Here is a 22,990-nt window from a genome sequence, read left to right on the forward strand (position 1 = left end):
TGTTGTAAGCCTTTTGAAAGGAACTGGGAAAAGAAAGAATTTATCCTTCCTCTGAATAGACAGCCTTGTTTCTCCCTCGTTCTTGGGACCAGAAGCTGCAGTGATTACTAGTAGCTCATATCAGGAGGTTTCCAAAGTTGTTTCTCTGAAAAAAAGCAATCAGGATGTTCACAGGTTTTGTCAGTGTGAGGTGTGTGGGAGGGATGTAAGGGTTTGGGGGTTTGCTGTAAAGAAATAACAGGTTTGTCATTAATTTTATTTTTCACCTTAGAGCAAAAAATAAAAATATCCATCTGACGTTTTCTAAAGTTTAGCAGCTAACTTGCAATGCACATCAGTCTCCAGGATATCAATGTGAAAAGACAGCTCTAAACTACCACATTCCGCAGCGGAGAAGACCATTGTAGAGTCAATTATTAATAATTGTCAAGGTGATAAGGACTGTAATTCATGGATATCTGTGTGTATTATATATTAGTAGAATGTCATATATCATCGTCATAGCAAACTTATATCATTAAAGTTATATGCCATTAATTTAAATGGCATTAGTAACACTTAAACTTGGGATGTAATCACAATTTTGACTCAAAAGTCAGCTATTTAATTCTGCTAACTATCACTTCACTCTCCATGGTGTCTCCCATCTAACCTCCTATGCTCGGTCTTTTCTTGTTTCCTTTCTCCTCTTCAAGTCAAAACTTCCTTTCCATTTAAGCAGTGTGGGGGGCTGAAAAGTTCACAATTATGTGTCCTTGAAACATCACTTTTTTTCTCTAGTTCTTTTTATTTGTAGAAGGAGAAGCAGTGACTAAATTATCATTAAGGCTCCTTCCTGCTCTGACCTTCAGTGATGCCGCCCTTTGTTTTCTGTACCGTTTATTCACATTATTTTTTATCATTTCAGGAAGCTTTTCTTGGCATTTTAAATATGCATCAAACCTTCAGTAAAAGGATAATTCTCTGGAAATAGAAATTGCAGGACAAGTTAATGGGACTTCATGATGACGTCGGTAATCCTTGGCTTAAGCATTTTCAAGAATGTACCAATCATAAGAGAAATCTATTTTTTCGTTTTGATTTCTCTGAAATCAGTGGCTGTAGGTTAATGCATACATGTGTAACTAATGCAGAAGTGGGTTGGCAGGAGAAGACCTGGAGGAGTTAGGCACCCTCTGCCATAACTCACCATTGCTCAGCTGGGTGTATGGGACCCCTCTTGCTAGACTGACTTCTTTCTTTTTTTAGTAGATAAGAGATATATGAAATTTCATGTTAAACTTGCAGATCTGAAGTCTTATCAAATTGTTTTCATGAAGCACCGTGACTCCAGCAAAACTCACAAGATATGGCACTCGGCCGTCCAGTTTGTCTCAAATCAATGACTTGGTCACGTTTTGTTAAGATATTTAAAGAATCAGGGAGCCAGTTGGTCCTCATTTTCAGTAATTATCTTTGCTTCAGCCGTGGGCATACAACACTTTTTCTAGATTTGTAGAATAGTGTTATGTCATGGCCCTTTATTGAACACTGATTTGATCACTGAGTTTCTGTGGCTCTCTGTTTTCCATTTGCAAAGAAAAACAATCATAAAATTACATTGCTAAAAGGGGCCCTAAAATTTCCAGGCCAAAGCCCAAATTTGTACATGAGAAAACAAGGTGTCGAGGAGTGAAGTTGCTTGCTTGGCTTTTAGAGGTCATTTCAGTCCGTCCCTGCCCATGAATCCAGGTCTTCATTTTCTCAGTGTTGTCCTTGTCTCTTCCCTTTCAGGCTTATAATAACAAAAGTAATCAATAGAGGCACAAAGGAATTCAAAAGAATGATACCAGAAGACTAAAGACTATTGATCATTTTACCCTTCTGTTAAAGGATGTTTTCCTTTTATTTAAATTGTTTATCTTTTTCTAAAATATCTTTGAAATTATAGAGTTTTTTTTTTTCCTTTGGCTCATAGAATGCTGAGGTCATGATATGAGGGCTGCAGTTTGGCGTAGCAGAACTAATATTGTAAAAGAGGTTTGCATTATAGATTTGTTTTGTGTTTGGGTGAAAGTTAGGGTGTCTTAAGTCTTAAGCTTTTGTTCCAGTTACTTAACATCTGGATCCTTGATAGTAAATTTGTTCAGTATGAATCTACTAGGAGATCCTAAATACCTTCTCTCTCTCTCTCTCTCTCTCTATATATATATATATATATACGTATATATATACACATATATATTTATATATTTATATATGTGTATATATATACACATATATAAATATATATATATGTATATATATACGTATATATATATGTATATATATATATACACATATATAAATATATATAATATATATATATATGCTGGAGTCACGGTGCTTCATGAAAACAATTTGATAAGACTTCAGATCTGCAAGTTTAACATGAAATTTCATATATCTCTTATCTACTAAAAAAAGAAAGAAGTCAGTCTAGCAAGAGGGGTCCCATACACCCAGCTGAGCAATGGTGAGTTATGGCAGAGGGTGCCTAACTCCTCCAGGTCTTCTCCTGCCAACCCACTTCTGCATTAGTTACACATGTATGCATTAACACATATATATTTATATATTTATAAATATATATATATTTATATATATATATATAAAACACATATATATTTATATATTTATATATGTGTATATATATACGTGTATATATATATATATATATATATATATATATATATATATTTTGAAGAAAGCTTTCCATGTTGGCAGTAATATGTCCATGATATCCTCAAAAAGCCATAAATTTGCATCCAAAAAGAGTGACTGGATATACTTTTAAAAGCTTTGGTGGCTGGGCATGGTGGCTCACACCTATAATCCCAGCACTTTGGGAGGCCAAGGCGGATGGATCACCTGAGGTCAAGAGTTCAAGACCAGCCTGGCCAACATTGTGAAACCCCGTCTCTACTGAAAATACAAAAATTAGCCAGGTGTGGTGGCAGGTGCCTGTAATCCCAGCTACTCGGGAGGCTGAGGCAGGAGAATCGCTTGAACCTGGGAGGTGGAGGTTGCAGTGAACCATGATTGCACCATTGCACTCCAGCCTGGGCGGCAGAGCGAAACTCTGTCTTAAAAAAAATAATAATAATAATAATTAAAAAAATAAATAAAAACTTTGGTTGCTTCTTCTCATGCAGTTCCGAGTTTCTTTTAAAGTGAATTCTGCATCTCTTGTGACCATAATAATGTGCAAAAAGCAATCACTGTATAGAGCTTATGAAACTCTGGTGCCTCTATTATGATTATTCATGTTGAAGCCACCTTGCTGGAGAAGTGTTAGACACACGGGGTGTTGAAAACTCCTGATTCTTGGAGATTAGGTGTCAATATATTCAAGGTTTGGCTATTTTAGCAATTTATCAGTGAAGTGTCTTGCTGCTGGAAATAGTGGTCAGGCTTTGAATCTACAAATCTCTTATCTTCACTGAGAGCCCCCCCCCCTTTTTTTTTAAATTGCAGAAAGGAAAACATCTGTAGTATTGTCACCTAGGGTTAGGTGAGAACATCATAGGTGCTTTGAATGTGTGTGGGCATTTCCTTTTTTTTTTTTAAGTTATTTAAAAGTTTGAACGGTTTTATTGGAACACGTTAGATTAAAAGATGAGCACCAAATGTTTAATGTAACCCGTGTTTACAGAAACATCCATGTGTGTAATTGAAATTCTAAAGAGAAAGAGTTTAATTCTGAAGTTCTCAGTCAGCTGATGCCAAGACCTTGATCTCAGAGCACTTAAGTCAGAATCTCAGTGGGAAGGACCCAGGGTTTTGTTTGTTGTTGTTGTTTGTTTGTTTGTTTTAAGTTGCTCTGGTCGTTCCTAATTTGGGAACTTAAGACTGAGAGCCATGGATTTATTTATTTATTTCCAAAGAATTTCAACTTATATTTTAGATTCAGGGGGTACATGTGCAGGCTTGTTACCTGAGTATACTGCGTGATGCTGAGGTTTGAAGCATGATTGATCCTGTTACCCAGATAGTGAGCATAGTACCCAATAGTTAGTTTTTCTTTTTTGAGACGGAGTCTTGCTTTGTTGCCTAGGCTGGACTGCAGTGGCACGATCTCGGCTCACTGCAACCTCCGCCTCCCTGGTTCAAGCAAATCTCTTGCCTCAGCCTCTCGAGTAGCTAGGATCACAGGCACACGCCACCACGTCCAGCTAATTTTTTTCTATTTTTAGTAGAAACGGGGTTTCACCATGTTGGCCAGACTGGTCTTGAACTCCTGACCTCAGGCAATTCACCTGCCTCGGCCTCCCAAAGTGCTGGGATTACAGTCATGAGCCACGGCTCCTGGCCCCAGTAGTTGGTTTTTCATCTCTCCCTCCCCCACTCTAGTAGTCCCTGGTGTCTGTTGCCGCCATCTTTATGTCCATGTGTACCCAGTGTGTAGATCCCATTTATAAATGAGAACATGCAGTATTTGGTTTTCTGTTTCTGAATTCATTTCCTTAGGATAATGAGAGCCATGGATTTAATGTGTGCAATGATTGTGTATAAATGTAGAAACTTCTTTCTTGAGAATTCAAGAAGATATTTGAAAATTCCTATCATGACAAAAGCATAAGGTATGAAGATGACCGCCAATGGTTCACCTCTTCCGCCCTATTAGGCCTTATCTTTCCACCTTGCATCCTATACTCATCCGTTCTCACGTTGCTATAAGAACATACCTGAGACTGGGGAATTTATAAAGGAAAGATGTTTAATTGACTCACAGTTCAACATGGCTGGGTAGGCCCCAGGAAACTTACAATTATGGCAGAAGGGGAAGAAAACTGTCCTAATTCACATGGTGGCGGCAAGAAGTGCTGAGCAAAAGGGGGAAAAGCCCTTTGTAAAACCATCAGATCTCATGAGAACTTTCGTGAGAACCACCCCCATGATTCAACTGTCTCCCACCAGATCCCTCCTACAACACGTGGGGATTATGGGAACTACAATTCAAGGTGAGATTTGGGTGGGGACACAGACAAACCATATCACATCCTAAACCCCTTGCATGAGTGAAATTGAATGTTGGCACACAACGTTTCACCTTTTGGGAGCTAGACTTTTCTTGCTAGGGTAGAAGAATTGAGGTATTAATAAAAGGAATGTGACTATGTGGACAGATTATACAGTTAGGAAGGAGCGTTTTAAGAACATGAGGTTAGAGATTGTGCCATGTTTCTCTTGTGGACAAGAACATAGGGGCCCATAAATGGAGATTCCTTGTTTTCCTTTAACCTTCATCTAATGTGTCTTAGATATTACATCTCAGGATGTAAATGATAAGAGGCCATATTTATGAAAGGACTAATATTTTTGTACTTATCTTAGTGTCTGAAGGATGTAGGCCTGGTAGTTCCTCATATGGTGTAGGGTGAGGTCCTAGTCACTATCTACTGTTAACCAAAAGAGGTGGGCAGGAACCCCTGGCCCACACACCTTTGCCATTGTAGGAAATACGGCATAGGCATTACTCCTAAAGCAAGCTTTCCTGATGTTACTACCCTGTTCCTAACCACCAATGGTTCTTTTTTTTTTTTTTTTTTTTTTGAGACGGAGTCTCGCTGTCGCCCAGGCTGGAGTTCACATGTTGAACTGTGAGTCAATTAAACATCTTTCCTTTATAAATTTCCCAGTCTCAGGTATGTTCTTATAGCAACGTGAGAACGGACGAGTACAGGATGCAGTGGATTTCGGCTCACTGCAGGCTCTGCCCCCTGGGGTTCACGCCCTTATCCTGCGTCAGCCTCCTGAGTAGCTGGGACTACAGGCGCCAATGGTTATTTATGAAAAGCCCCTTGTAAAACTTGGTTCAAGTAAAACATTTTGTGATTTATTTAATTGTTGCAGATGAATAAATATAGTTTTTAAAAAGTATCAGATGAAAATGTATGTCTATGAACTTACCACTATACTTAGAAGTAAAGTTATCAACATCTTTCACTCCTCTGCATATTTCTCCTTTAACCCATTTTTCTGGTTCTTCTTAAAAGTAATCACTCTTAAATTTTGTGCTTATTCTGTTGTTTTAAAAAATAATTTAAACAAATATGTGTGTACTCCTAAGCATAGGTTACTTTTGCTTCTTTTTGAGATATATTTAAATTTTATTGTGGTCTACATATTCTTCAGCAGTTTGTTTTTTTACCCAATATTATGTTTCATCTGTATTACTGCATTTACTATCCCTAGTTGATTCACTTCTCTGAAGTACAATATTCAGTTGTGTGGCTATACCATAATTTACTTATTCATTTTGTTGTCAGTAAAATTTGGGTGATTATCAGATTTTTTTCTAGTATGAAAAATGCTACTAGGAACATTTGTGTACGTGTCTAATGTATACACTTTCAAGTGTTTTTTTATATATGTGAGAGTAGATGACTTGGACCTTGAAGGTGAACATGCTATCTTTTCTAGATATTGCCAATTATTTTTCAGTAAGATATGAGTTCCCATCATTTTATACTTGTCAGCATTTGATATTTCCAGGCCTAGTGATTTCCACTCATTTACTGGATATAATATGATTATCTCTGTAGGGAGTTGATTTCCATCTCCTCAATTACTAATAAAGTTAAAAATCTTTTCATATGTTTTATTGCCATTTTTATTTCTTCTGTAAAGTGCCTACTCATGACTTTTCTCATTTTTTGTTAGTCATCATTGAATTATAAGTTTTGAGACAGTGAGCGAGCTAGTCTGTGTGTGTGTGTGTGTGTGTGTGTGTGTTTGTGTATCTCCTTAATGTGTTATATATGATTGGAACTTCTTCTCCCGGTTTGATGCTTCCTTTCTTCCCCACTTGTTTTAGGTATCTTCTGATGAAGTGGAGTTATTTATGGTATGTTCTCAGGAGCTACAATTTTTAATTTCAATGTAATCAGTGTTTTTAATTATCTTATGTTTAGCTCTTTTGGGTCATGCTTAGGAAATTCTTCTTAAATTTCATTGATAACAATCTTCCATACTTTCTTCTGAAGTTTATATTTTGGCCTTTCGTATTTATTCCTTTAATCCACCTGGAGTAGATTTTTTTTTCCCCTCTGTAGCATTTGCAGTAGAGATTTTATTTCCTTTTTTTTTTTTTTTTTTTTTGAGAGAGAGTCTTGCTCTGTCGCCCAGGCTGGAGTGCAGTGGCACTATCTCAGCTCACTGCAAGCTCCACCTCCTGGGTTCAAGCAATTCTCCTGCCTCAGCCTCCCGAGTAGCTGGGACTACAGGCGTGTGCCACCACGCCCGGCTAATTTTTTGTATTTTTTTTTAGTAGAGATGGGGTTCCACCATGTTAGCTAGGATGGTTTTGATTTTCTGACCTTGTGATCCGCCCGCCTCGGCCTCCCAAAATGCTGGGATTACAGGTGTGAGCCACCGCGTGGCCTCATTTCATTCTTTCATGTGGATAGGCAATTGTTCCAGAGGTATATAGTGAGGAGCTGCTTCTTTCTCTAATGATCTGCAATGTCACCTTCATCATTTGTGAAGGTTGCACATATACATGGGAATTTTTTAGTCTGGCGTTAAATGTTCTTCAAAACAGTTCCTGCAAACGTTTTTGGTTTTATTTCCTACTGTTCCCTTCATGGACTCTCTACTGAACTAAACTGTGTGATGTGCCTCGAAACTGTCCCATGATTTTCCTTGTCTTAAGAGTTTAATGCTTTCATACACCTCTCACATTCAGCCTTGTGCTATTGTCTTAGGTATATTTATTTCTCTTTTGCTCCCAATTATGTTGTAAGCTTTTGGAAGCAGGAAGGATATTTTGTTCATCTTTGGTAGCATTAAACAATGAATACAGTGTTTTTTACTTAATAGGTATTTGGTAAATCACTGAACTGAATTGGGGTTTGGAATTGAAGGTCTTAGAAATTACCTGACCACTCCCATTATATTTGCCCATCCATGATCACTGAGATTTATAGAGATTAAATGCAATGCCCAGTTTCACACATGTTTTTGCGTCACTGTCTCTTTTTTTCCTGAGCTTATTCCAGAGTGTCTTTTAATATCCATTCCATGATCAAATGGCTGAACTATTAAAATGCTGTCCAGAAGTGTAAAGCAATACGAAGATGCTAGAAAACAGGTGAAGAGACACATATATGGTAGGTCCAAGACCCTTACACTTATTGAGTCCATTAGTAAAAATGATGTTCACTTAACATCAAAACACTCAGCATCACCCAAGCATAATATACTGATTTGCACCTCTGCCTTTGTTCATGCCCCTTGTTCAGGAGAACTGCTTTCATGTGCTACTGTCCATAGAGCTTCTCTATCTTTACAGATTAATTTCTTCCTGTTGAATGCTATATTTCCACACTTTGACATTCCTTCTGCACCATTCAGACCATATTTTAGTTGTTTTTTATGGTATCTCTCACTTTTGATTGTCACCCCTTAAGTCAAAGACAATTTTTTCATCTGTGTCTTCTCAACACCCAGCACAGGGCTAAGTTTGGTAAAAATTAGTTATCCAAGATGTACTAAATGAAAAAAATCAAAGAGGCAAAAATTTTTGAAACTTCAAATGAGCTTATAAATAAGCTCTGTTATGTGCTTATTGTAAGAAGTTTGAAAATAGAGAAAAGTATTAAAGAGAACAGAAATCTCTAAAAATCCCAAAATAACCACCTCAGGAGGGTTCTTAAGTTAGAAGCCACATCCCTCATGGTACCCCTGTTGATCTGCAGGTCTCTGCTGGTTTCTCTTAGTCACCACCATTTTGGAAGAGGAACATCCAGTGACTCAAGTGCTAAACTAACACTCTAGCGTTGCTCTTCTTATCATCTCAGAATGTTTGCTTCTTGGCAACTGGTGCTAAGTATCTTGTATGCTCTGTTACACATCTTCAATGCTTTGGATAATGTCAAAATATCACATAATTGTTATTTTTAACAACTGGTCATCTTGAGTAGACTCACCCATTCATCATAGTGACTCAAGGCCACCAGTAGCAAGCTCTTCAGAAAACTTATGGAGTAGTACTTTGTGAGCTAATTAAGAGACACAAACCAACATCATTTTTTTTAAATCTCTCAGGATGAGAATGTTGTGTGGATAGATTACTACTCCGATATTTAGAACAGAGGTTTGTTTGTTTAAAAATTATATTTATTTAATCTCCCAAAACAACTGAGAAGGCTGGTTTTTCTACTCCTGCTATGCTACCATATATTAGATTTGTCTCAGCATCAGATCTTGGCTAATATGAGCTCTTCTGACAACTGTAGAGGCAGAGAAATTGGGATGTGTTTAGTTAGAATGTTTACTGTTCTTATGTGTGTTGAGAATATCTCAGTTGTGGTATAGCCTCACTTCTAAGCAATGACATCATGACATATATTCAAATTATGTTCTGCTTTTTTTGTCTTAGATAGAAATAAACAATTACATGGAATTTTCATAGGCAAATTAATTAAGATGAGAGCAATCAGTCTTTGCCTAGTCTCCTTCCCACATTCTTCTTTTTTTTTTTTTTTTTTTTGAGACAGAGTCTCGCTGTCCCCTAGGCTGGAGTGCAGTGGTGCAATCTCGGCTCACTGCAGGCTCCGCCCCCCGGGGTTCATGCCATTCTCCTGCCTCAGCCTCCCGAGTAGCTGGGACTACAGGTGCCCGCCATCTCGCCTGGCCAATTTTTTGTATTTTTAGTAGAGACGGGGTTTCACTGTGTTAGCCAGGATGGTCTCGATCTCCTGACCTCGTGATCCACCCGCCTTGGCCTCCCAACCCACATTCTTCTTAAAGTGATTTATTAATAAACTGCATCTGAAGTAATTAAGAGGTAGAAAATAAAAATCTGAAGACCATATTTCATAGCAGACTTCAATTTTATATGAAGGTCTCAATTTATTCATTCCTCCATCACCACCATCTTTCATAGCCAAAGTACTCATCTCTAAATGGAAGATTTCTAAAATTCCTAATCTATAGAAGTGCCTTCCCCTATGTGTATTCACACATACATGGTGTTAGTGTTTTGTAGCTAATGGTCCCCTATGTAGCACGTTGAATGTGTGCTTATATTTCTTCATAAAGCACCTCGATGACAGGGACTTGTTATTTTCTAAATCTTTGTATACTTGTTTGGGACATTTTAGTCACTGAAGGAATAATAGATGACTGGATGAATAGGTACCAACTACAATGAATATTTGTGGGTTAACTGAGCTCTGACTTCATACCTTTTTTATATACTTTAAATTCTGGGGTACCTGTGCAGAACGTGCAGGTTTTTTACATAGGTATACACGTGTCATGGTGGTTTGCTGCACCCATTAACCCGTCATCTACATTAGGTATTTCTCCTCATGCTATCTCTCCCAAGGCCCCCAACGCCCCGACAGGGGAATTTTATGTGATAATATGAGTGTCTGCTATGGGCCATTCATTGTGCTAGATGCTTACCATAAAAATGTCTTCGTTTGTACAATGACCTTATAAAATGAACATTATTATGTGCTTTACAAAGAAAAAGAAATTAAAACTCAGATATATACTTTCCTAAGTCCATACTTCCAAGAAGTGGAGCAGGAAGAATTTGAACACAGGGCAGCCTGACTCCAACACATATATTCTTTCCTAGTATCATATCAAGGTGCGTCTAACTTCATAATGAAGAGGATGGACATAGAATTGTCCAGGATTCTTTGGATATATTGGATATAATATGCCTTTTAGACCCAGCTGTAGTTTATTTTCCAAAGTAGCTACTCCCAGCTACTCCTTAGCCACCAGATATGCTAGGGAGTTCCCTGAGCAAATACATATTGAAATCCATCTTTTTGGTTTTGTTTTTGGCTCTCTCACTCTCTTTTGTTTTGGTTTTGCTCTCTTTTGTTTTTTTTTTTTTTCGACCGAGTCTGTTGCCAGGCTGGAGTACTGTGGCAAGATCTTGGCTCACTGCAACCTCTGATTCCCTGGTTCAAGCAATTCTCTTGCCTTAGCCTCCTGAGTAGCTGGGATTACAGGCACGTGCCACCACGCCCAGCTAGTTTTTTTATTTCCAGTAGAGACATGGTTTCACCATGTTGGTCAGGTGATCACGATCTCCTGACCTTGTGATCCACCTGCTTCGGCCTCCCAAAGTGTTGAGATTACAGGCGTCAGCCAACGCGCCCAGCCTGGCTATCTCTTATATTACCTGTTTATAGATCACAATTTTTCCTACTGTGTAACTGTCCTTGAGCACAGATTCTGTTTCCCCATTTGGTGCCTAAATGGCACAGAAATGGTAGAGTCTGGCTGTCTGGGGTACTGGTCTGCTAGCAGGCACCCTACTAGTGTTATGCTGGCTGATGACTGGACCCTAACTCTCACGGTGCTTGCTGTTTCAGGGCCTGATGCTTTCTGTACATCCAGAGGACTAGGTTTAAAATTGCAATAGTAATACCTTTTCCATGGAGTCAGTGTTATGTATGACATGACCTTGCTTTGGGCAAAGATTATGCATGCATTGATATACAAACTAATAATAGTTGGTGGTATGAATTATATGCCAAATGGTCGCCTCAGGTAAAATTAGTAACCTGCATTTCTAACTGAGCTTTTATTACCAGAGACTCACTAAGACTATTAACACCATTGGTCAGTATTACAGCAGGGGAATTAATAGGTATTTAACACACCCATGCACCTTGCTAGCCAGATTGCAGATCCTATTTTATTAAGTTCTCAAAGGGAGAAAAGTGACACTGCAGAGAGGAAAATAAAAGTAGAAGTGATTAAGTAGCTTTCCTGAGTCATAACAAATTGTGAGCAATGGATCTAAATTTATTCCTTTTTAATTCATTCCAAAGCCATGTATGGAGTACATTTATTGTATACATATGTGTCTTAATCTGTTCGTGGTACTATAACAAAATGCCTTAGACTTGGTAGTTTATACATAGTAGACATTTCTTGCTCATGGTTTTGGAGGCTGGCAAGTCCAAGATATCAATGTGCCTGAGATTTGATGTCTAGGAGGGCTGCTCTCTGCTTCCAAGATGATGCTTTCTTGCTGCATCGTCACATGGAGGAAGGGAGAACAGTGTTCTCACATGGTGGAAGAGCAAAAAAAGGGACACACTTGCTCCCTCAACTCATTTTATAAGGGCACAAATCCTGTTTCATCAGGGCAGAGCCCTCATGGCCTAATTACCTCCCAAAGGCTCCACCTCTTCATATGGTTGCATTGGGGATTAAATTTCAACATGATTTTTAGAGAGACACAAACATTTGAACCATAGTAATATGTTATTTTTAAAAGAGACGGTAGGGAGTAGTGGCAGAGTGCACAGTGTAGGGGATCAGACTACTGAGTTAGAATTCACTTTTTAGTACTTATGAGCTGTGTGTCCTTAGGAAAATAACTGAACCTTTCTGTGTTTCCATCTCCTCATCTGTAAAATGGGGATAAATAATAGTACCTACCACATCAGGGTGTTGTGAGGATTAAGCAAATTAATATATGCAAAGTATTTAAAACATTTATAATAGATAATATTTTATCTACATTTATTATTAATACTGCTGCTGCTGTATCTGAGACACTGTGCTGGAAACTGAAATCTAGAAATAAAAGCGACTATAGCTGCCATCAAAGATCTTTCAATTTAGCAAGGGAGATGCCAGAATAAACTCTATAAGGAAAAGTGGGAAATGCAGGGACTGAAACATCTCAGAGTGCTATGGCATCACAGCCAAGAGCCTCCCGAATCTTTGAAGTAGGAGTTTACCCAGAGGAAGTGATCACTGATCTGTGTGGTGAATTTTGAGTAGGAATCATGTAGAGAAGGTTTGAGAGACAGGTGATTCAGGGCAGCACCAAGAAGACCAAAGCCCGTTATCTGGAGAAGTACTCTTCCCCCTGGCTGTTTAGGTCTGGGAATGCGCATTTAACAGAAAACAAAACTTTATTTTCCATGGAAAAAGGAAAAAGATAAATGTCCTTGGGAGCAGTAAGTGTTGGTTTGTTCTGTGGTGTTGAGTTCTAAACTCCAGTCCTTTCGATAAGGTAATTCCTAACAGTGGGGTGGAGAAGGCAGAGAGAAGAAAAGCCAGTGCATTAAAGAACAGGCTGTGGATTTCTGAAAGGAATGAGAATTCACACACCAACGAAGAATCTTCAGAAAAGGGAGAGGAGGTGGTTGGCAGTGGCTGGCTGGTGGTGAGGATGGAAGGGGATTGGGGAGTGGACACAGATTTTACCCACATTGCAGTACTTCCCCAGGGCAGAAATGAATGCTGGCTGGATGTGCGCTACCATGATAGTTGTTTGGAAAAGAATTGGTTCCATCAGAAGCAGACGCCATGCAGATTTGAGCTGAGGCTGATGCCTCGTGTTTTGTTTTCTAGCCGTGGACTCCAGGGTGCTATATATTATTACTCTAGATGCAGTAACTACTCCCCATCACGTTGGTAGTTCATTTTTACCTTTTCCAAGTGAACACTTTAGCCAGACTGATTTACTTTCTTTCCTCCTCTCTGAAATAGAGGAGTGCTCTTTAGCACTTTTACCCTTTGAAAATATAAAATCACTCAAGGGCTTTCATATTTTCAAAGGGCAGAAGCAACTTTAGCGAGAGAGAAGAGTGCAAAAAGCTGACTGATCTTTTTTTTTTTTTTAAGTGCTGTAATGAAAACATGTAGAAGACATATCCTGTGGGCCAGTGTATGTGGACGCTGGTAAAAAGGTGGAGGAAGTTGGGAGGGGTGAGAGGGCAGGGAAGGGTACACATTTGGAAAGTGAAACTGTTCCGCTGTGGCTGGAATTTGATTTTTATTTTTTCCTTTTAAAGTCACTGGAGGAGAAATAGTCCTTATCATTTTTCCCCCCAGGTTCATGCCAGGATACAAATAAAAAAGTGTCTCTCAAGATTTTAATTGAGAAAATGACTGCCTCCTTCTTTGGCAATGATTTGCCAAATCTCTAACCACTGAGAATGAAATCAACGCACCATCAGGAAATTGCCAGTGTTATTCCTGAGTGAATTTTGCCTTCAGAGTGACAGGTATAGTTACATCTTCTCGAAAATGCAGAGGGAACAGTTCACCTGTCAGGTGAGAAACAAATAACTTAGCCACCAGCCAGCCCCATTATCTCAGCCTCGTACCACACCTGCCATACAGCAGACACCTCTGGAGCGGTCCATCATTCCAAAGCACCATATTTTACCCAGTGAGGTGCTTACTACAAGCAGCTATAGAAAAGATCTACTGATTCAGGCTTCATTGGCAATGCTCAGTGGTGACATTCCGAGGTGGATGGGCCATTTGCCTCGTCCTCAAAGTACATACGACAAAGTGTTATCCGCAAGAAGGGTTTTAGTTATGCTTATTATTATTATTGTTGTTTTTTGAGATGGAGTCTCGCTCTATCACCCAGGCTGGAGTGCAGTGGCATGATCTCTGCTCACTGAAACCTCTGGTTTCAAAGGATTCTCCAGCCTCAGCCTCCTGAGTATCTGGAACTACAGGTGCATGCCACCACGCCTGGCTAATTGTTTGTATTTTAGTAGAGATGGGGTTTCATCGTGTTGCCCAGGCTGGTCTTGAACTCCTAAGCTCAGAGAATCCACCCACATCTGCCTTGCAAAGTGCTAGTTACGCCTATTATTAAATATAAACTTGAACAATGGCATAGGGAGTGTGTAGCAGCTGTGACTCTTAAACGCCATTTGCCAAAAACGTTGTCTTTTTTGGGTATCCCAGTGGTTGCAGCATTAATCTACAGGCTGAGGATTAGCTCCAGACTCTGGTTCCAAGAAGGCATTCAGGACACTGGCGGCTGTTTCCAGAATGATCTGGATTGGGATTTGCAGTATAATCTGATAAATAACACACTTTGCCATTTCAGTGACTCAGCGGTATCATAATTTCCCTCTCTCTATTTTTTTTTTTAAGCAGCCTTCACTGCTACGGTCACACCAGAAAGAACATTCTGAATGGTAGAGTTACATTCTACCCTGAGTTTACTGCAGAGAAGCAATTAATTGTGAAACTATGTGAGTTTTTTGGTGCTGCTTCAGATGGACTTGCCCATCAAAGGGCCACTTAAAATTCATGCACAGTAGCAACTGTGAAGGAATACCTAAGATTCATAAATAAGGCAAACCTATCTTAATTTACTGCCAGTACCTTCTATACCCATTGAGCTATTCAGAACCCTGCACAATTGATGTTTCTATCCTCCAGTTATTTCAGTAAAAAATGAACTCTATTTTATGCCACACAAGCATACTAATAAACCAGGGTTTTGCTGCTTATAAAGGCAAACTGTCACCTGTTAAAATATGTAACTGTCATAGAAAGATAAAAAAGGATCATTTAATAATGATGAACAATGTGCATGTGGCATAAATAGAATCCAAAAGGTAAACAGCAGTTTATTATGCTAGAGCCAGCCAGAGCTATTTCTCAATGGGAGACTCTCAGTGCTCATCTTTTGTGCTCTTCCTTTTAAGGGAAATACAACCTGGCATCGAAATGATTTGTGTGTGTGTGTGGCGGGGGGTGGGGAGGCGTGTGTGTATTTCATGGAGGCTCATTACCGATTCAGGATATGGACTGTTGCCCTTACACTGAAAGCAAAAAATGGTTTTGAGGCATATGTTCTTAACTCTGATGAGAACAATCTTAAGTGCACTATGTCACTGTTTTCTTGAGTTTTATAACAGGGACCATTTAGAGGTTTCATTGTGTTAGTAGGTTTGGGAAGGAGGTTGTTTTTAATTAAGCTCCTCAGCCGCTTTTTCCACTGTTTGAAGCCAGATATATATCTCTAGAAAGAATATGTCTGATGCTACTAAATAAAGTCAGTGCTGGCAAAAACTAAAAGTGGGTTATTGTAGTTGTCTGGGTTTCCTGATCTCTTTTTATTGACCTGTGCAAATAATACCTCCGTGGTACAGCACTGAAAATTCTCCAGATTAAGAGGATGATTCTGGGCACTGGGACAATGTTAAATTTGTGTACGTGCTCACTAAATTTTAACAGTCATATGGGGTTCCTTGCCTCTGGTGCAATAAGTAAGAGCTTATAATGAAACTTTTTTTATTAGTAGATACTTCAGTTATAGTTTATTAAACTTTAGGGAATTAAAAATGAAAACAGCTTCTCCAATAAGAGTTCCTTCTCCTCTAGGGTCATTTCTCCCTGTTTCTAGTTAGCATGTATTTACATTGACTAATGTCTTGGAAACTACAGTTATGGTCAGCTGAATAAATATTGAATGTTTCAAAGATTGTGTAAATATTTGCCCAATAGGCAGCCCTGTTTTCTTAAATATTTGGCCTTTCATATTAGGTTCAATTTCAAATGATTTAAAAGCCTACTTAAGTATTGAACACAGCCAAATCAGCTTTAAAAAGACAAACAAACAAGCCTTTCTAGGTACAGTTCAGTGTAAGGCATTGTATTCAGTAGGAAACAGACTTTCACCCAAACCTGAAGAGCAATGATTGTACTGAAAGAATTTAGAAGGGCTTCATTGGAGAACCAGAGGGAGCTAGTTTCTGGGATTGAGAATTACAATAACTTGGATCCCAGCTCCATTACAACCAAAATGTCCTGTTTCCAGGCAGGTTTCTTCTTTTGGCGACTTCATTTCTCAGCAAGATGCTTAAAATAATTAAAATAATTGTGTTGCTTGTTAGGGTGATTTATAGACAGACAAATAATCCCTTCCTAAGTTCAAGATGGAATCCTGTGATACTGAGCAAGATTACTAGAGCAAGATTTGCCTACTTTCTCATATCCCATAGTACGATTAATCTATTTCTAAAAGCCTCTTGTTATCTTATCACTCCCCAAAAAACAACAGTAGTTCCTTATTGCCATTAAGGTAAGGTACAGACTTGGTAATGTGATTTATCCTCAGTCTACCATTCCAGTTTCATCTCTCACCACTGTCCACTCAGTACTTTATACTCCAACCACAAAATATATCATGAACTTTTCATAGCTCTGCACCTTCACATATTCTTTTCTAAGAGACAAAGTTGCTTCACCTGTCTATCAGGCTGACAAACTCCTATTTAACCCTCTAAGCCCATTTTAAAGGTGAAAACCACTGTAAATCCCTCTAATAATTCCTCTGAATAGAATGAACCACTCCCCTCTGAGACCAGTTTCTTAAAATATGGCATTTAATTTATTAAATTACAATCAATAAATTGCTTATTTCTGTCCATTTGCGCTAAATTTTGAGAGACTGTGTTTTAGTCATCTGTGTAGCACATGATACTTAATAAATTGTTATTTTTCTTAATTAAAAGCAATTTTTTTTTAGAGACAGGGTCTTGCTCTGTTACCCAGGCTGGAGTGCAGTCCAGCTCACTGCAGCCTTGAACTCCTGGGCTCATGTGAGCCTCACACCTCAGCCTGCTGAGTAGCTAGGACTACAGGCTCATGCCACTGCACCTTCCTAAATAATTTTTGTTTCTAAGTCATAGTGGAGTTTTTCCAGCCACCTAATAATGAAGCCACACATCTGTAGCTTTGTATCTGAACAATAAGGCTTTAGTATTTAAAAGATGATTTGAATAGTAAGCCTTGATAATAGTAGAGTAGATGACAGAATACAAACTGAATAAATGACCTGACCTTAGGAATTAGAATTAGGTGACTGATTTTTGCAACTTTTCAAATCCTCCTGGATAATCCTCAAGTGACAACTGACTTGCCTTATGGCAATGAAGCAAACTTCTAGCCTGTCACTTTCATTTGACAAGTGAGAATAAATAATATTGTCTACCCCTCCTGTACTGGCTGCAAACTCCAATAGTATAAAATTGTCACAAGTTTATCAGAAAATAATGCACTCATGATTTTTTGCTGTAATTAATACCTGTATTTATTTAATAAATTTCTTAGAAAAGAAACCACTTTTATGTTTTGAGACTAAGCTTACAAATGGGTCATCCTTTTTTTGGTCCAGGCAAAAAACATAATCAAATAAGGTTATGTGATTTATCAGATAAAGTAGCATTTTGGAGCGTGAAAGCATGGGCTATCTAGCTATCGCATATAAAGACTAAATTTACAGCAAAAATTGTAGCTTATCAATTCATTAATCTATTTGCTTAGGCACTGCAGATGTTCTAGGTGCAAATGAATAGAGTGGTTAAATTCTTCCACAAGCTTTCAAAGTGGGATTTGCAATACAGTCTCTTGGGGTGCAGGAGCAAAATGCCTTTTCACGTGAAATGTTTCAAGTATATAATAGGACATAGAGAATACTTCGTAATGATTATTCATGTGGCTGCACCAAGCTTTGGCCAACATCTTTTAATCTAGAAAACAGTTGACCGGGTGCAGTGGCTCATGCCTGTCATTCTAGCATTTTGGGAGGCCGAGATGGGTGGATCACCTGAGGCCAGGAGTTTGAGACCAATCTGACCAACAAGGTGATACCCTATCTCTACTAAAAATACAAACATTATAGCCAGGCGTGGTGGCAGGTGCCTGTAATCCCAGCTACTTGGGAGACTGAGACAGGAGAATTGCTTGAACCCTGGAGGCGGAGGTTGCAGTGAGCCGAGATCATGCCACTGCACTCCAGCCTGGGTGATGGAGTGAGAGTCTGTCTCAAAAAAAAAAAAAAAAAAGTAAAAGGTGTTAAGCTTTTTTTATATATAAAGTGCAAATTGCCTCTTGTGCCTACTCAGGCTATTGGCAGGGCCATCCTGTGGTACCTGAGGTGTGTTAAGAGTAGACTGGAGTTTGCACAGCCCAGAAGGCTTGCAGAGGACAGCTGAGGGATCCTCTAGTCTTCACTGATCTGCATAAAATGGGCAGATGGTTCATAAATATTCCTGCAAACAAGTAGTACATCGAAAACAGTCATAATAACGCAAACCACAAATGAAACCAAAGAAAGTGGAAGAGATGTGTTTCTCCAGGTCTCAGTGCATACTCTCTATCTTCCATATTGGGAGGAAAAACAGTAACATTCAAAGCAGGTTTAACAAGAAGTTAGGCAAATCACTTTAAAGTGACCTTATTTAGACTACAGTTAACAATAAATTCTACTCTTAGGTTATATTAGGACTGTGACCTTATCATAGTCTGATGCTATTACTTAGTCATATTCTCTAATCTAAATATGGAGCTATAATGATTAGCAAGGCATGTTATGCTAGGTCTTCTTTTTTCCCCATAAAGATTCATCTTTAGAGTAGGGATTGACAAGCTTTTTCTGTAAAAAAAGATAGATAGTAAAAATATTAAGCTTTTCAGCTCGTAAGTTCTCTATTACCAGCATCTCAGTTCTGCTGGGGAAAGCAGCTATAGACAATCCGTTAATGAATGAGTGTCACTAGGTTCCAATAAAACTTTATTTATAAAAGCAGAAAGGAAGCAGGCTGGATTTGACCTGCAGGCTATAGTTTGCTGACCCTTGCATTAGAGACACATATAGAAATGCTTAGAAAAATAATATGATGGCTGGGCGCAGTGGCTCACGCCTGTAATCCCAGCACTTTGGGAGGCCGAGGCGGGCGGATCACCAGGTCAGGAGATTGAGACCATCCTGGCTAACATGATGAAACCTCGTCTCTACTAAAAATACAAAAAATTAGCTGGGCATGATGGCGGGCGCCTGTAGTCCCAGCTACTCCGGAGGCTGAGGCAGGAGAATGGCGTGAACCCAGGAGGCAGAGCTTGCAGTGAGCCAAGATCGCGCCACTGCACTCCAGCCTGGGTGACAGAGCAAGACTCGTCTCAAAATAATAATAATAATAATAATAATAATAATAATAATAATAATATATCTGGGGTTAGCATCAAAATGTGTTAGAAATGTTAGGGAGAGAGGGTAGAGATATAAATGAGAACAGATGGGCTATGTATTGATAATTGTTGAAGTAAGGTGATGGGTACATGACAGTATATTACATATTTCTGACTGTATATGTTTAACTTTTCAATAGTAAAGATAAGCCTCCAGAACATTAGGGCAAACCTCTTATTTTTTTCTTCAAAATCTTTAAAATCATCTTTCAATTTAGTAAGTTGACCACTTTTCACTAAATTTGATGGTAAATGCTTGGGAGCTTATTCGAGGTTTATAACAAAAGATAATTATCCACATACCACTGGAAGAAAAGTACGTTTCTCTTTGCTTTGTAAAGGTGCCTGAAATAATATGTAGCCAACATTATAGCATTCAATTGAAATGTATTCCTTTGCTGACAAATACTGTTGGACCATATATAGTAAATACTGTTGAAGATTTGAAGGAACAAGTATTAGAACAAACTATTCATGGGAGGTTTGCCAAATGGTTAGGTAAAAGTGCAGATGTTCCAACATCTCAGAGCTTATGTGGTTTCTTAGATTACATTTCAGTTGTGAAATACATAAAGGTCTATTCTAGTAACTATTGTATGGGAAACCACCCCGAATTTAGTGGCATAAGGCATCCATTTTATTATGCTCTTTGATCCCATGGGTCAGGAATTCAGCAGAGTGCGATAGGGATGGCTTGTCTCCACTCCATGAACTCTGGGGCCTCAGTAGGGAAGAACTGAATGCCTGGAAGTGACCCGAATGGTTGGGGCTGGAATCAAATGGAATTTTCTTCACTCATATATCTAATACCTTGGTGAAGGCTGGGCTCAGCTGGGATGGTTAACAGAGCACCTACACATGGCCTCTTTGTATAGTTTAGCTTCTCATGGCATGGCAGCTGGGAGGAAGCATCCCAAATTGGAGCCTCTGGAGAATGCCTATTCCAAGACAAGTAAACAGAAGACAGAATTTTAAGATGCAATCTTGGAAGTCACTTCTGCCATACTATATAGATGGAAGCTATCATGAGGCGACCAGATTGAAAGGTTGGAGAAATAGAACTCACCTCTAGTTGGAAAAAATATCAACATTTTTGGGACCGTATATCACTGCCACAGGGACTGTTTTTTGTTTTTTTTTTGATGAGCCATTAAGGGAAAGTTAAACCGGAGAAGATATATACCCACTGTAAGCAATAAATAAATTTTGCAAGTGTAATCCCTGATTGAGTAGTCATTTTGATGGCAGAAAAAGAATTTTTCCAGGGTAAGTGTAATAAGAAACCACTCCACATGAAGTTTATTTATTTCTCCATCATATATTATTGAGCTCATTGAGCTCTTTAAACATTAAAAATCTTAAACCACACAGGCACAAAGAATAGCATGTTGTATTGATATAGCTAATTTAATAAAAGAACAAGACTTTTAAATTAGTCTAGAATCTTGACAATATTTTGTGCTGAGTTGGGAAGTGACCGTGAATATTTGTTGTTGTTGTTGTTGTTTTGAGACGGAGTCTCACTCTGTCACCCAGGCTGGAGTGCAATGGTACGATCTCGGCTCACTACAACCTCTGCCTCCTGGATTCAAGCTATTCTCCTGACTCAGGCTCCCAAGTAGCTGGGATTACAGGCGCCCACCACCATACCCAGCTAATTTTTGTATTTTCAGTAGAGACGGGGTTTCACCATATTGGCCGGGCTGGTCTTGAACTCCTGACCTTGTGGTCTGCCTGCCTTGGCCTCCCAAAGTGCTGGGATTATAGGCATGAGCCACTGCACCCAGCCTGATCATGAATATTTTTTGAACCATATAGAGATTCTCTGGCTGTCCTAGGCAAAAGAACCTAAAGAACTGTCAGACATCAAAATGAATATGTATATATTTTTTCAAAAAAGAAAATTGTTCCAGGTTTGCTGGCCTTTTCTGTGGTGGCAAGTGAGTATCACTAGATTTCTAACTTGCAAAGATTTTGAAAAAAGAAAGACAAAACTACATTTGATGTTTCTCATCATCATAAAAATGAATGAAAACATAAATGATTCTAAAAATAAACTTATAGAATGTTGAGAATATTTAAAAGTTAGAGTTTGGAAGTGAATGCATTAATTCATGATTTTTTTGTTCCAAATACTCTTTGTTTCCTATAAATTCCCATATTCCCTTAGAAAACTTAGAAACATAATATTATAAATGTACTTTAATGTTTTCCAAGTAACAAAATTTTCAATGGTTTTCAACCTATTTGTTAAAAATATAAATTTCAGTATCTTCTGATTCTTTCTTTAGAACAACTTAGTGACATCAGTGAAGATGAAAATTTATTAAATGAAACTAACAAAAAAACCTGAAAAATGTGGATGGAACTGAACAATGATTAAATTACTTAATAAGTGCACCCAGAAATGTAGTTCTTTTGGTCTCGTAGATTCCTTACGATGTCTTTTTCCACTCTAAAATCCATTACAACCTAGTACTATAGTGATAAACATAATTTAAAAACAGAGCCTTGAATTCCTTTATCACCAAGTAAACCAAAATAGTCAAAAGTACTATTGCATACTAAATCACATTTCCCTGGCTAGGGTTATTAATTACTAATGTTTCTGTGATCTCAAAACTTTTGTGCCCTTAATAACATCACACATTTAAAAAATATTTACTTCATATTTTCTCATTAATTAAAATTTTCTGTTTGGGATATATTTTACAATATAATAATAATAGATCACTTATTTAGAACTTATTAGACTCTGGGCACTGTTCTAAATATATTGCTTATTAACCCTTTTAATGCTCAGAACGCCCCTATGAAAATGATATTGTTTATCTCTGCCTTAAGGATGAGGAATACAGTCAGAGAAAGAAGTATTTTATGCAGGGTCCCTACATAGATAATAAGACATTACTGTATGTATTTTCTAAATAAATCTACATTTATTGGGGATCCAATAAAAATTATAACTGAACAAATTATTCAGTGACAAAAATTTGGCTATCACTAACCTAGAGGATGAACCACAATTTCATGAAACAGTATGTGGGTAGGTAACCACAGTTTACAGTAATCTATTGTCTATTACAAAATAACTAGAAGATAATATTTAAATGTTTCTGGCATAAAGAAAACACATTTAAGGTGATGAATATCCCAGTTACACTGATTTGATCTTTACAAATTATATGAA

At 38.2% G+C, this 22,990-nt stretch overlaps 1 protein-coding gene across 9 annotated transcripts in view; it reads left to right on the forward strand.

The window, feature by feature from the left end:
* Positions 1–22,990, forward strand: part of UNC5D (unc-5 netrin receptor D) — a 562,098-nt gene that overhangs the window by 9,922 nt on the left and 529,186 nt on the right. The gene's annotated exons all lie outside the window — the stretch shown is intronic.

This window comes from Nomascus leucogenys, chromosome 8 (genome assembly GCF_006542625.1).
Source record: "Nomascus leucogenys isolate Asia chromosome 8, Asia_NLE_v1, whole genome shotgun sequence".
NCBI classification, from domain to species: Eukaryota; Metazoa; Chordata; class Mammalia; order Primates; family Hylobatidae; genus Nomascus; species Nomascus leucogenys.